Below are 12427 nucleotides of genomic sequence, written 5' to 3'. Positions count from 1 at the left end.
CTGTGCTGCAGGGACTTCTTTCCACCTGAGAGTTATGAAGCTGCCTCTCTCCCTGCTCTGTGCAGGTTCGTTCCAGTTTCTGATCTTTCTGATCACAGCATTTTCTTTCTAATTCCATACAGCATTTATGTGAATTAAAGGTGGCAAAGGAAAATTTGAGTTTAATTTTTGTGAACTTGGCAAAGTTTAAACATTCTTTAACATTTATGTATTTTTATTGTAAAGTCAGATAGAAAGAGAGGAAGATCTTGCATCTGATGATTCACTCCCCAAGTGATCGCAATGGTCAGAGTTGCTCCAATCTGAAGGCAGGAGCCAGGAACTTTGTCCAGATCTCCCACGTGGGTGCAGGTTCCCTAGGCTTTGGGCCATCCTCAACTGCTTTCCCAGGCCACAAGCAGGGAGCTGGATGGGAAGGGACTGCCGGGAGTAGAACAGGCACCCAGATGGGATCCTGGAGTGTTCAAGGAGAGCACTTTAGCCGCTAGCCCACTACTCCGGGCCCACGTTTCAATTTGGAGAGACAAAAGTGAAGGTGATCAAGGGAGGTGGGGGGAGAAACAGAGGTCCTCTCTGTGGGTCACCCCCCAGGTGCTCGTGTGGCCGGGCTGGACCAGGCAGGAATGGGGAGCTGGATTGCTCCAGGTCTCTGCTGAGTGGCAGGACTGACACTGCCAACCACTAAGGTGCACCTCACCGGGAAGCTGGACTCAGGGATGACACTCTTGTCATTCAAAATGAATGTGGGTGTCTGACCTGGTGGTTTAACTGCTCGGCCAAATGCCTGCCCTGAGAGCGGTCGAGTTTGGATGAGTGTGTTGGAGGAAATGTGTTCTAATTGTCTGGCAAGGAGTTAACCACATCGACTAGAAGAGGCGTAGGAGTCCGGCTGTGGGACACCCCTCTGTCAGGTGCTCTAAAATCCTGATGCACACTTTGACTCTTGCTTTCCAAAGTGGCTGTCACTCTCCTCATGTTCCATGGGATGCTACTCCGAGGTTTCCCCTGCCTCCCCTGCATAGGATGCGCTAGCCCATGGTGTCAGCACACATCCATCAGCCTGGGTACCCCATGCAAGGTGTTGGAAAATGGGCACGAAACAGGGAGGAGATGGGGTGCAAACTCGCAGCCAGAAAGGATTTATTCAAGGGAAATGGTCCCAGAGGTGGCCTGCGGTCACCGTGCCTAGGAAGCAAGCATGTGGCAGGGAATGGTGTATAGTTGTGAGCCAAGAGGACAGAGGGTAAGGCAGGTGAGGGCAGTGAGCGTGGTGGGACGAAGGTGAGTTCAATGTTGAAGCGTGTGGACTAGGCAGTTGAACAGCAACGCAGTAGGTGTGGTCCGGAATCTTCTGGGACATGGATTTGAGCTGATTTCTGGAATGCAGGGGCAGGAGAGTGCGTGTGCTTTATGGTGGAAAAGTTGTCATCACTGTGGGACTGAAATGTTGGAGACTTGTGTCCCTGCTCCGAGCAGGGACGTGATTAGAGTTTGTCTCTAGCGGTGTCTTCCCCGTCGTGTGCGTGGTCACGCTGTGGGGTCAGCGTTTGTTCATGTGGTTAGTGTCTTTCCAGGTGCAGCGTCAGTCACCTTGGCAACGAAGGGCTTCTGCAGCACGGAGGTGTACGCTGCTTCAGTCGTCTCAGCTCCTCACTACTTCAGAGAACACTGTAGAACTCAGTGTCACTTCACCCAGGAGGCAGGGAGACCAAAACCATCAGCAGATCCTGCTGTCAAAAGCCAACCTAGGATAATAAGGGAAACTTATGTGAAGTGTAGGACTTTTTTCTATTAGAAGATTTGCATTTTGTATTTGAAAGACAAGGTGACGCTGCTGTAGAACTGTCCCATGTGCTGCCGGACACCTGTCCCTGGTCAGAGGTCCTGTGGCAGAGGCGCACTGAGCCAGCAGGCAGCCAGGGAGAAGGGAGGAAGATGGCCTTGCCTTCCCTGTCTGCTGGTTTGGCGGGTGTTTGGCGTCATGCTGCCACAAGAGGGCAGCACGGTGTAGCGCAAGGTGTCTGGCTGTGCAAGAAGCAAACTGCAATCTTGACAATTTTGCTGTGAGAGACTTTTGGATGCACGGATTGTCCCATCCCTGGGAAGGCACAGAATGGCAGTGGTAGAATGTTCTGGAGCAGGATATGTGTGATGGTGGTGTCCAGTGTGAGTTACGGTTTTTGCCTTAATGGTGCATTCTGTGTTTCAATGTACCTTGAATCAAGTCTTAGCAGAGGTTGTAGGTGCTCAAGCTGTTAGTGAGAGCGATGTCAGCTTGTTGGGATCTGTGCCGTGTGGCAGCTGTGCCGTGGTGTGTGTGTGCTTTTGCGGTGTGGTGGGAATGTGGGAATGTGGCTGTTGCGGCCCCAGTGGTATGAGAGCGCATGCTGCCAATGCGTTGAGGGGAGCGCAGCCGTCCTCCTCCTGTGTTGAAAGCATCTGCGTCATTGCTGGCTGGTGGCTCCCGTCAGCGCTTTGTGTGGACAGGACAGTGGTGCCTGGTGTTCCTGGAGTGGCCAGTTCTAGGAGGAGTGTCCCGCTGAGAAGGAAAAGGGAGTGAGGGGAGGATTCTCTGTACTCTTGGGAGTGGCTTGCTAATGCTGCTGCTCATTGCACCGGAAATGTGTCTGAATGCAAGCCTTGTTCAGCATGTATTCTAGTGCCTGAAAGTGTTTCCTGTAGAAAAAGTGATCAAGTATTCAAGGCTGAACTGAAAGAGAAGTGATCAGAACAGTGAGAGCTGCCATGTGTCTTAAATTCCCCTGTAACATGCTGCGTCACTCGGGGTGCAGTCCTCTTAGAAGGAAGCTGTGGGGGCACAGGAGCAGGGCCCTTGCTGGAGTGTGCTGGGTCAGCCGCCTCCCCATCTGTACCCCGAGCCGTGTGCAGGCCCCTGCTGGCTGGGCTGCTTTGGCCTTAGTGGCAACCTTTGCTTGTGTGTGGTGTCTGTGTGCTGTCAGGTTGACGCTGGGAGCAAAGAAAACACGGGGGAAATGTGCTGCCTAACGTCCTCTGAGCTGCCTAGTGCCCAGGGGTGCTTGGGGGAAGTCAGTTATTTGGGAACCGTTTTTATTGGAAAGGTGGGTGCTACAGAGAGAGCTCTTCCATGCACTGGTTCACGCATGCGCAGGGCACAGGACCTGCTCACCGGCTCACGCGTGCTCAGGGCATCGGAGCTCCCATTCAGAGCAGCAGATCATGGGCTGTGCTGCAGGGACTTCTTTCCACCTGAGAGTTATGAAGCTGCCTCTCTCCCTGCTCTGTGCAGGTTCGTTCCAGTTTCTGATCTTTCTGATCACAGCATTTTCTTTCTAATTCCATACAGCATTTATGTGATTTAAAGGTGGCAAAGGAAAATTTGAGTTTAATTTTTGTGAACTTGGCAAAGTTTAAACATTCTTTAACATTTATGTATTTTTATTGTAAAGTCAGATAGAAAGAGAGGAAGATCTTGCATCTGATGATTCACTCCCCAAGTGATCGCAATGGTCAGAGTTGCTCCAATCTGAAGGCAGGAGCCAGGAACTTTGTCCAGATCTCCCACGTGGGTGCAGGTTCCCTAGGCTTTGGGCCATCCTCAACTGCTTTCCCAGGCCACAAGCAGGGAGCTGGATGGGAAGGGACTGCCGGGAGTAGAACAGGCACCCAGATGGGATCCTGGAGTGTTCAAGGAGAGCACTTTAGCCGCTAGCCCACTACTCCGGGCCCACGTTTCAATTTGGAGAGACAAAAGTGAAGGTGATCAAGGGAGGTGGGGGAGAAACAGAGGTCCTCTCTGTGGGTCACCCCCCAGGTGCACGTGTGGCCGGGCTGGACCAGGCAGGAATGGGGAGCTGGATTGCTCCAGGTCTCTGCTGAGTGGCAGGACTGACACTGCCAACCACTAAGGTGCACCTCACCGGGAAGCTGGACTCAGGGATGACACTCTTGTCATTCAAAATGAATGTGGGTGTCTGACCTGGTGGTTTAACTGCTCGGCCAAATGCCTGCCCTGAGAGCGGTCGAGTTTGGATGAGTGTGTTGGGGGAAATGTGTTCTAATTGTCTGGCAAGGAGTTAACCACATCGACTAGAAGAGGCGTAGGAGTCCGGCTGTGGGACACCCCTCTGTCAGGTGCTCTAAAATCCTGATGCACACTTTGACTCTTGCTTTCCAAAGTAGCTGTCACTCTCCTCATGTTCCATGGGATGCTACTCCGAGGTTTCCCCTGCCTCCCCTGCATAGGATGCGCTAGCCCATGGTGTCAGCACACATCCATCAGCCTGGGTACCCCATGCAAGGTGTTGGAAAATGGGCACGAAACAGGGAGGAGATGGGGTGCAAACTCGCAGCCAGAAAGGATTTATTCAAGGGAAATGGTCCCAGAGGTGGCCTGCGGTCACCGTGCCTAGGAAGCAAGCATGTGGCAGGGAATGGTGTATAGTTGTGAGCCAAGAGGACAGAGGGTAAGGCAGGTGAGGGCAGTGAGCGTGGTGGGACGAAGGTGAGTTCAATGTTGAAGCGTGTGGACTAGGCAGTTGAACAGCAACGCAGTAGGTGTGGTCCGGAATCTTCTGGGACATGGATTTGAGCTGATTTCTGGAATGCAGGGGCAGGAGAGTGCGTGTGCTTTATGGTGGAAAAGTTGTCATCACTGTGGGACTGAAATGTTGGAGACTTGTGTCCCTGCTCCGAGCAGGGACGTGATTAGAGTTTGTCTCTAGCGGTGTCTTCCCCGTCGTGTGCGTGGTCACGCTGTGGGGTCAGCGTTTGTTCATGTGGTTAGTGTCTTTCCAGGTGCAGCGTCAGTCACCTTGGCAACGAAGGGCTTCTGCAGCACGGAGGTGTACGCTGCTTCAGTCGTCTCAGCTCCTCACTACTTCAGAGAACACTGTAGAACTCAGTGTCACTTCACCCAGGAGGCAGGGAGACCAAAACCATCAGCAGATCCTGCTGTCAAAAGCCAACCTAGGATAATAAGGGAAACTTATGTGAAGTGTAGGACTTTTTTCTATTAGAAGATTTGCATTTTGTATTTGAAAGACAAGGTGACGCTGCTGTAGAACTGTCCCATGTGCTGCCGGACACCTGTCCCTGGTCAGAGGTCCTGTGGCAGAGGCGCACTGAGCCAGCAGGCAGCCAGGGAGAAGGGAGGAAGATGGCCTTGCCTTCCCTGTCTGCTGGTTTGGCGGGTGTTTGGCGTCATGCTGCCACAAGAGGGCAGCACGGTGTAGCGCAAGGTGTCTGGCTGTGCAAGAAGCAAACTGCAATCTTGACAATTTTGCTGTGAGAGACTTTTGGATGCACGGATTGTCCCATCCCTGGGAAGGCACAGAATGGCAGTGGTAGAATGTTCTGGAGCAGGATATGTGTGATGGTGGTGTCCAGTGTGAGTTACGGTTTTTGCCTTAATGGTGCATTCTGTGTTTCAATGTACCTTGAATCAAGTCTTAGCAGAGGTTGTAGGTGCTCAAGCTGTTAGTGAGAGCGATGTCAGCTTGTTGGGATCTGTGCCGTGTGGCAGCTGTGCCGTGGTGTGTGTGTGCTTTTGCGGTGTGGTGGGAATGTGGGAATGTGGCTGTTGCGGCCCCAGTGGTATGAGAGCGCATGCTGCCAATGCGTTGAGGGGAGCGTGGCTGCGCAGCCGTCCTCCTCCTGTGTTGAAAGCATCTGCGTCATTGCTGGCTGGTGGCTCCCGTCAGCGCTTTGTGTGGACAGGACAGTGGTGCCTGGTGTTCCTGGAGTGGCCAGTTCTAGGAGGAGTGTCCCGCTGAGAAGGAAAAGGGAGTGAGGGGAGGATTCTCTGTACTCTTGGGAGTGGCTTGCTAATGCTGCTGCTCATTGCACCGGAAATGTGTCTGAATGCAAGCCTTGTTCAGCATGTATTCTAGTGCCTGAAAGTGTTTCCTGTAGAAAAAGTGATCAAGTATTCAAGGCTGAACTGAAAGAGAAGTGATCAGAACAGTGAGAGCTGCCATGTGTCTTAAATTCCCCTGTAACATGCTGCGTCACTCGGGGTGCAGTCCTCTTAGAAGGAAGCTGTGGGGGCACAGGAGCAGGGCCCTTGCTGGAGTGTGCTGGGTCAGCCGCCTCCCCATCTGTACCCCGAGCCGTGTGCAGGCCCCTGCTGGCTGGGCTGCTTTGGCCTTAGTGGCAACCTTTGCTTGTGTGTGGTGTCTGTGTGCTGTCAGGTTGACGCTGGGAGCAAAGAAAACACGGGGGAAATGTGCTGCCTAACGTCCTCTGAGCTGCCTAGTGCCCAGGGGTGCTTGGGGGAAGTCAGTTATTTGGGAACCGTTTTTATTGGAAAGGTGGGTGCTACAGAGAGAGCTCTTCCATGCACTGGTTCACGCATGCGCAGGGCACAGGACCTGCTCACCGGCTCACGCGTGCTCAGGGCATCGGAGCTGCCATTCAGAGCAGCAGATCATGGGCTGTGCTGCAGGGACTTCTTTCCACCTGAGAGTTATGAAGCTGCCTCTCTCCCTGCTCTGTGCAGGTTCGTTCCAGTTTCTGATCTTTCTGATCACAGCATTTTCTTTCTAATTCCATACAGCATTTATGTGAATTAAAGGTGGCAAAGGAAAATTTGAGTTTAATTTTTGTGAACTTGGCAAAGTTTAAACATTCTTTAACATTTATGTATTTTTATTGTAAAGTCAGATAGAAAGAGAGGAAGATCTTGCATCTGATGATTCACTCCCCAAGTGATCGCAATGGTCAGAGTTGCTCCAATCTGAAGGCAGGAGCCAGGAACTTTGTCCAGATCTCCCACGTGGGTGCAGGTTCCCTAGGCTTTGGGCCATCCTCAACTGCTTTCCCAGGCCACAAGCAGGGAGCTGGATGGGAAGGGACTGCCGGGAGTAGAACAGGCACCCAGATGGGATCCTGGAGTGTTCAAGGAGAGCACTTTAGCCGCTAGCCCACTACTCCGGGCCCACGTTTCAATTTGGAGAGACAAAAGTGAAGGTGATCAAGGGAGGTGGGGGAGAAACAGAGGTCCTCTCTGTGGGTCACCCCCCAGGTGCACGTGTGGCCGGGCTGGACCAGGCAGGAATGGGGAGCTGGATTGCTCCAGGTCTCTGCTGAGTGGCAGGACTGACACTGCCAACCACTAAGGTGCACCTCACCGGGAAGCTGGACTCAGGGATGACACTCTTGTCATTCAAAATGAATGTGGGTGTCTGACCTGGTGGTTTAACTGCTCGGCCAAATGCCTGCCCTGAGAGCGGTCGAGTTTGGATGAGTGTGTTGGGGGAAATGTGTTCTAATTGTCTGGCAAGGAGTTAACCACATCGACTAGAAGAGGCGTAGGAGTCCGGCTGTGGGACACCCCTCTGTCAGGTGCTCTAAAATCCTGATGCACACTTTGACTCTTGCTTTCCAAAGTAGCTGTCACTCTCCTCATGTTCCATGGGATGCTACTCCGAGGTTTCCCCTGCCTCCCCTGCATAGGATGCGCTAGCCCATGGTGTCAGCACACATCCATCAGCCTGGGTACCCCATGCAAGGTGTTGGAAAATGGGCACGAAACAGGGAGGAGATGGGGTGCAAACTCGCAGCCAGAAAGGATTTATTCAAGGGAAATGGTCCCAGAGGTGGCCTGCGGTCACCGTGCCTAGGAAGCAAGCATGTGGCAGGGAATGGTGTATAGTTGTGAGCCAAGAGGACAGAGGGTAAGGCAGGTGAGGGCAGTGAGCGTGGTGGGACGAAGGTGAGTTCAATGTTGAAGCGTGTGGACTAGGCAGTTGAACAGCAACGCAGTAGGTGTGGTCCGGAATCTTCTGGGACATGGATTTGAGCTGATTTCTGGAATGCAGGGGCAGGAGAGTGCGTGTGCTTTATGGTGGAAAAGTTGTCATCACTGTGGGACTGAAATGTTGGAGACTTGTGTCCCTGCTCCGAGCAGGGACGTGATTAGAGTTTGTCTCTAGCGGTGTCTTCCCCGTCGTGTGCGTGGTCACGCTGTGGGGTCAGCGTTTGTTCATGTGGTTAGTGTCTTTCCAGGTGCAGCGTCAGTCACCTTGGCAACGAAGGGCTTCTGCAGCACGGAGGTGTACGCTGCTTCAGTCGTCTCAGCTCCTCACTACTTCAGAGAACACTGTAGAACTCAGTGTCACTTCACCCAGGAGGCAGGGAGACCAAAACCATCAGCAGATCCTGCTGTCAAAAGCCAACCTAGGATAATAAGGGAAACTTATGTGAAGTGTAGGACTTTTTTCTATTAGAAGATTTGCATTTTGTATTTGAAAGACAAGGTGACGCTGCTGTAGAACTGTCCCATGTGCTGCCGGACACCTGTCCCTGGTCAGAGGTCCTGTGGCAGAGGCGCACTGAGCCAGCAGGCAGCCAGGGAGAAGGGAGGAAGATGGCCTTGCCTTCCCTGTCTGCTGGTTTGGCGGGTGTTTGGCGTCATGCTGCCACAAGAGGGCAGCACGGTGTAGCGCAAGGTGTCTGGCTGTGCAAGAAGCAAACTGCAATCTTGACAATTTTGCTGTGAGAGACTTTTGGATGCACGGATTGTCCCATCCCTGGGAAGGCACAGAATGGCAGTGGTAGAATGTTCTGGAGCAGGATATGTGTGATGGTGGTGTCCAGTGTGAGTTACGGTTTTTGCCTTAATGGTGCATTCTGTGTTTCAATGTACCTTGAATCAAGTCTTAGCAGAGGTTGTAGGTGCTCAAGCTGTTAGTGAGAGCGATGTCAGCTTGTTGGGATCTGTGCCGTGTGGCAGCTGTGCCGTGGTGTGTGTGTGCTTTTGCGGTGTGGTGGGAATGTGGGAATGTGGCTGTTGCGGCCCCAGTGGTATGAGAGCGCATGCTGCCAATGCGTTGAGGGGAGCGTGGCTGCGCAGCCGTCCTCCTCCTGTGTTGAAAGCATCTGCGTCATTGCTGGCTGGTGGCTCCCGTCAGCGCTTTGTGTGGACAGGACAGTGGTGCCTGGTGTTCCTGGAGTGGCCAGTTCTAGGAGGAGTGTCCCGCTGAGAAGGAAAAGGGAGTGAGGGGAGGATTCTCTGTACTCTTGGGAGTGGCTTGCTAATGCTGCTGCTCATTGCACCGGAAATGTGTCTGAATGCAAGCCTTGTTCAGCATGTATTCTAGTGCCTGAAAGTGTTTCCTGTAGAAAAAGTGATCAAGTATTCAAGGCTGAACTGAAAGAGAAGTGATCAGAACAGTGAGAGCTGCCATGTGTCTTAAATTCCCCTGTAACATGCTGCGTCACTCGGGGTGCAGTCCTCTTAGAAGGAAGCTGTGGGGGCACAGGAGCAGGGCCCTTGCTGGAGTGTGCTGGGTCAGCCGCCTCCCCATCTGTACCCCGAGCCGTGTGCAGGCCCCTGCTGGCTGGGCTGCTTTGGCCTTAGTGGCAACCTTTGCTTGTGTGTGGTGTCTGTGTGCTGTCAGGTTGACGCTGGGAGCAAAGAAAACACGGGGGAAATGTGCTGCCTAACGTCCTCTGAGCTGCCTAGTGCCCAGGGGTGCTTGGGGGAAGTCAGTTATTTGGGAACCGTTTTTATTGGAAAGGTGGGTGCTACAGAGAGAGCTCTTCCATGCACTGGTTCACGCATGCGCAGGGCACAGGACCTGCTCACCGGCTCACGCGTGCTCAGGGCATCGGAGCTGCCATTCAGAGCAGCAGATCATGGGCTGTGCTGCAGGGACTTCTTTCCACCTGAGAGTTATGAAGCTGCCTCTCTCCCTGCTCTGTGCAGGTTCGTTCCAGTTTCTGATCTTTCTGATCACAGCATTTTCTTTCTAATTCCATACAGCATTTATGTGAATTAAAGGTGGCAAAGGAAAATTTGAGTTTAATTTTTGTGAACTTGGCAAAGTTTAAACATTCTTTAACATTTATGTATTTTTATTGTAAAGTCAGATAGAAAGAGAGGAAGATCTTGCATCTGATGATTCACTCCCCAAGTGATCGCAATGGTCAGAGTTGCTCCAATCTGAAGGCAGGAGCCAGGAACTTTGTCCAGATCTCCCACGTGGGTGCAGGTTCCCTAGGCTTTGGGCCATCCTCAACTGCTTTCCCAGGCCACAAGCAGGGAGCTGGATGGGAAGGGACTGCCGGGAGTAGAACAGGCACCCAGATGGGATCCTGGAGTGTTCAAGGAGAGCACTTTAGCCGCTAGCCCACTACTCCGGGCCCACGTTTCAATTTGGAGAGACAAAAGTGAAGGTGATCAAGGGAGGTGGGGGAGAAACAGAGGTCCTCTCTGTGGGTCACCCCCCAGGTGCACGTGTGGCCGGGCTGGACCAGGCAGGAATGGGGAGCTGGATTGCTCCAGGTCTCTGCTGAGTGGCAGGACTGACACTGCCAACCACTAAGGTGCACCTCACCGGGAAGCTGGACTCAGGGATGACACTCTTGTCATTCAAAATGAATGTGGGTGTCTGACCTGGTGGTTTAACTGCTCGGCCAAATGCCTGCCCTGAGAGCGGTCGAGTTTGGATGAGTGTGTTGGGGGAAATGTGTTCTAATTGTCTGGCAAGGAGTTAACCACATCGACTAGAAGAGGCGTAGGAGTCCGGCTGTGGGACACCCCTCTGTCAGGTGCTCTAAAATCCTGATGCACACTTTGACTCTTGCTTTCCAAAGTGGCTGTCACTCTCCTCATGTTCCATGGGATGCTACTCCGAGGTTTCCCCTGCCTCCCCTGCATAGGATGCGCTAGCCCATGGTGTCAGCACACATCCATCAGCCTGGGTACCCCATGCAAGGTGTTGGAAAATGGGCACGAAACAGGGAGGAGATGGGGTGCAAACTCGCAGCCAGAAAGGATTTATTCAAGGGAAATGGTCCCAGAGGTGGCCAGCGGCCAGCGTGCCTAGGAAGCAAGCATGTGGCAGGGAATGGTGTATAGTTGTGAGCCAAGAGGACAGAGGGTAAGGCAGGTGAGGGCAGTGAGCGTGGTGGGACGAAGGTGAGTTCAATGTTGAAGCGTGTGGACTAGGCAGTTGAACAGCAACGCAGTAGGTGTGGTCCGGAATCTTCTGGGACATGGATTTGAGCTGATTTCTGGAATGCAGGGGCAGGAGAGTGCGTGTGCTTTATGGTGGAAAAGTTGTCATCACTGTGGGACTGAAATGTTGGAGACTTGTGTCCCTGCTCCGAGCAGGGACGTGATTAGAGTTTGTCTCTAGCGGTGTCTTCCCCGTCGTGTGCGTGGTCACGCTGTGGGGTCAGCGTTTGTTCATGTGGTTAGTGTCTTTCCAGGTGCAGCGTCAGTCACCTTGGCAACGAAGGGCTTCTGCAGCACGGAGGTGTACGCTGCTTCAGTCGTCTCAGCTCCTCACTACTTCAGAGAACACTGTAGAACTCAGTGTCACTTCACCCAGGAGGCAGGGAGACCAAAACCATCAGCAGATCCTGCTGTCAAAAGCCAACCTAGGATAATAAGGGAAACTTATGTGAAGTGTAGGACTTTTTTCTATTAGAAGATTTGCATTTTGTATTTGAAAGACAAGGTGACGCTGCTGTAGAACTGTCCCATGTGCTGCCGGACACCTGTCCCTGGTCAGAGGTCCTGTGGCAGAGGCGCACTGAGCCAGCAGGCAGCCAGGGAGAAGGGAGGAAGATGGCCTTGCCTTCCCTGTCTGCTGGTTTGGCGGGTGTTTGGCGTCATGCTGCCACAAGAGGGCAGCACGGTGTAGCGCAAGGTGTCTGGCTGTGCAAGAAGCAAACTGCAATCTTGACAATTTTGCTGTGAGAGACTTTTGGATGCACGGATTGTCCCATCCCTGGGAAGGCACAGAATGGCAGTGGTAGAATGTTCTGGAGCAGGATATGTGTGATGGTGGTGTCCAGTGTGAGTTACGGTTTTTGCCTTAATGGTGCATTCTGTGTTTCAATGTACCTTGAATCAAGTCTTAGCAGAGGTTGTAGGTGCTCAAGCTGTTAGTGAGAGCGATGTCAGCTTGTTGGGATCTGTGCCGTGTGGCAGCTGTGCCGTGGTGTGTGTGTGCTTTTGCGGTGTGGTGGGAATGTGGGAATGTGGCTGTTGCGGCCCCAGTGGTATGAGAGCGCATGCTGCCAATGCGTTGAGGGGAGCGTGGCTGCGCAGCCGTCCTCCTCCTGTGTTGAAAGCATCTGCGTCATTGCTGGCTGGTGGCTCCCGTCAGCGCTTTGTGTGGACAGGACAGTGGTGCCTGGTGTTCCTGGAGTGGCCAGTTCTAGGAGGAGTGTCCCGCTGAGAAGGAAAAGGGAGTGAGGGGAGGATTCTCTGTACTCTTGGGAGTGGCTTGCTAATGCTGCTGCTCATTGCACCGGAAATGTGTCTGAATGCAAGCCTTGTTCAGCATGTATTCTAGTGCCTGAAAGTGTTTCCTGTAGAAAAAGTGATCAAGTATTCAAGGCTGAACTGAAAGAGAAGTGATCAGAACAGTGAGAGCTGCCATGTGTCTTAAATTCCCCTGTAACATGCTGCGTCACTCGGGGTGCAGTCCTC

The sequence above is a fragment of the Ochotona princeps genome, chromosome 27 (assembly GCF_030435755.1).
Source record: "Ochotona princeps isolate mOchPri1 chromosome 27, mOchPri1.hap1, whole genome shotgun sequence".
Lineage (NCBI taxonomy): Eukaryota > Metazoa > Chordata > Mammalia > Lagomorpha > Ochotonidae > Ochotona > Ochotona princeps.
Note: the sequence above shows the minus strand (reverse complement) of the source record.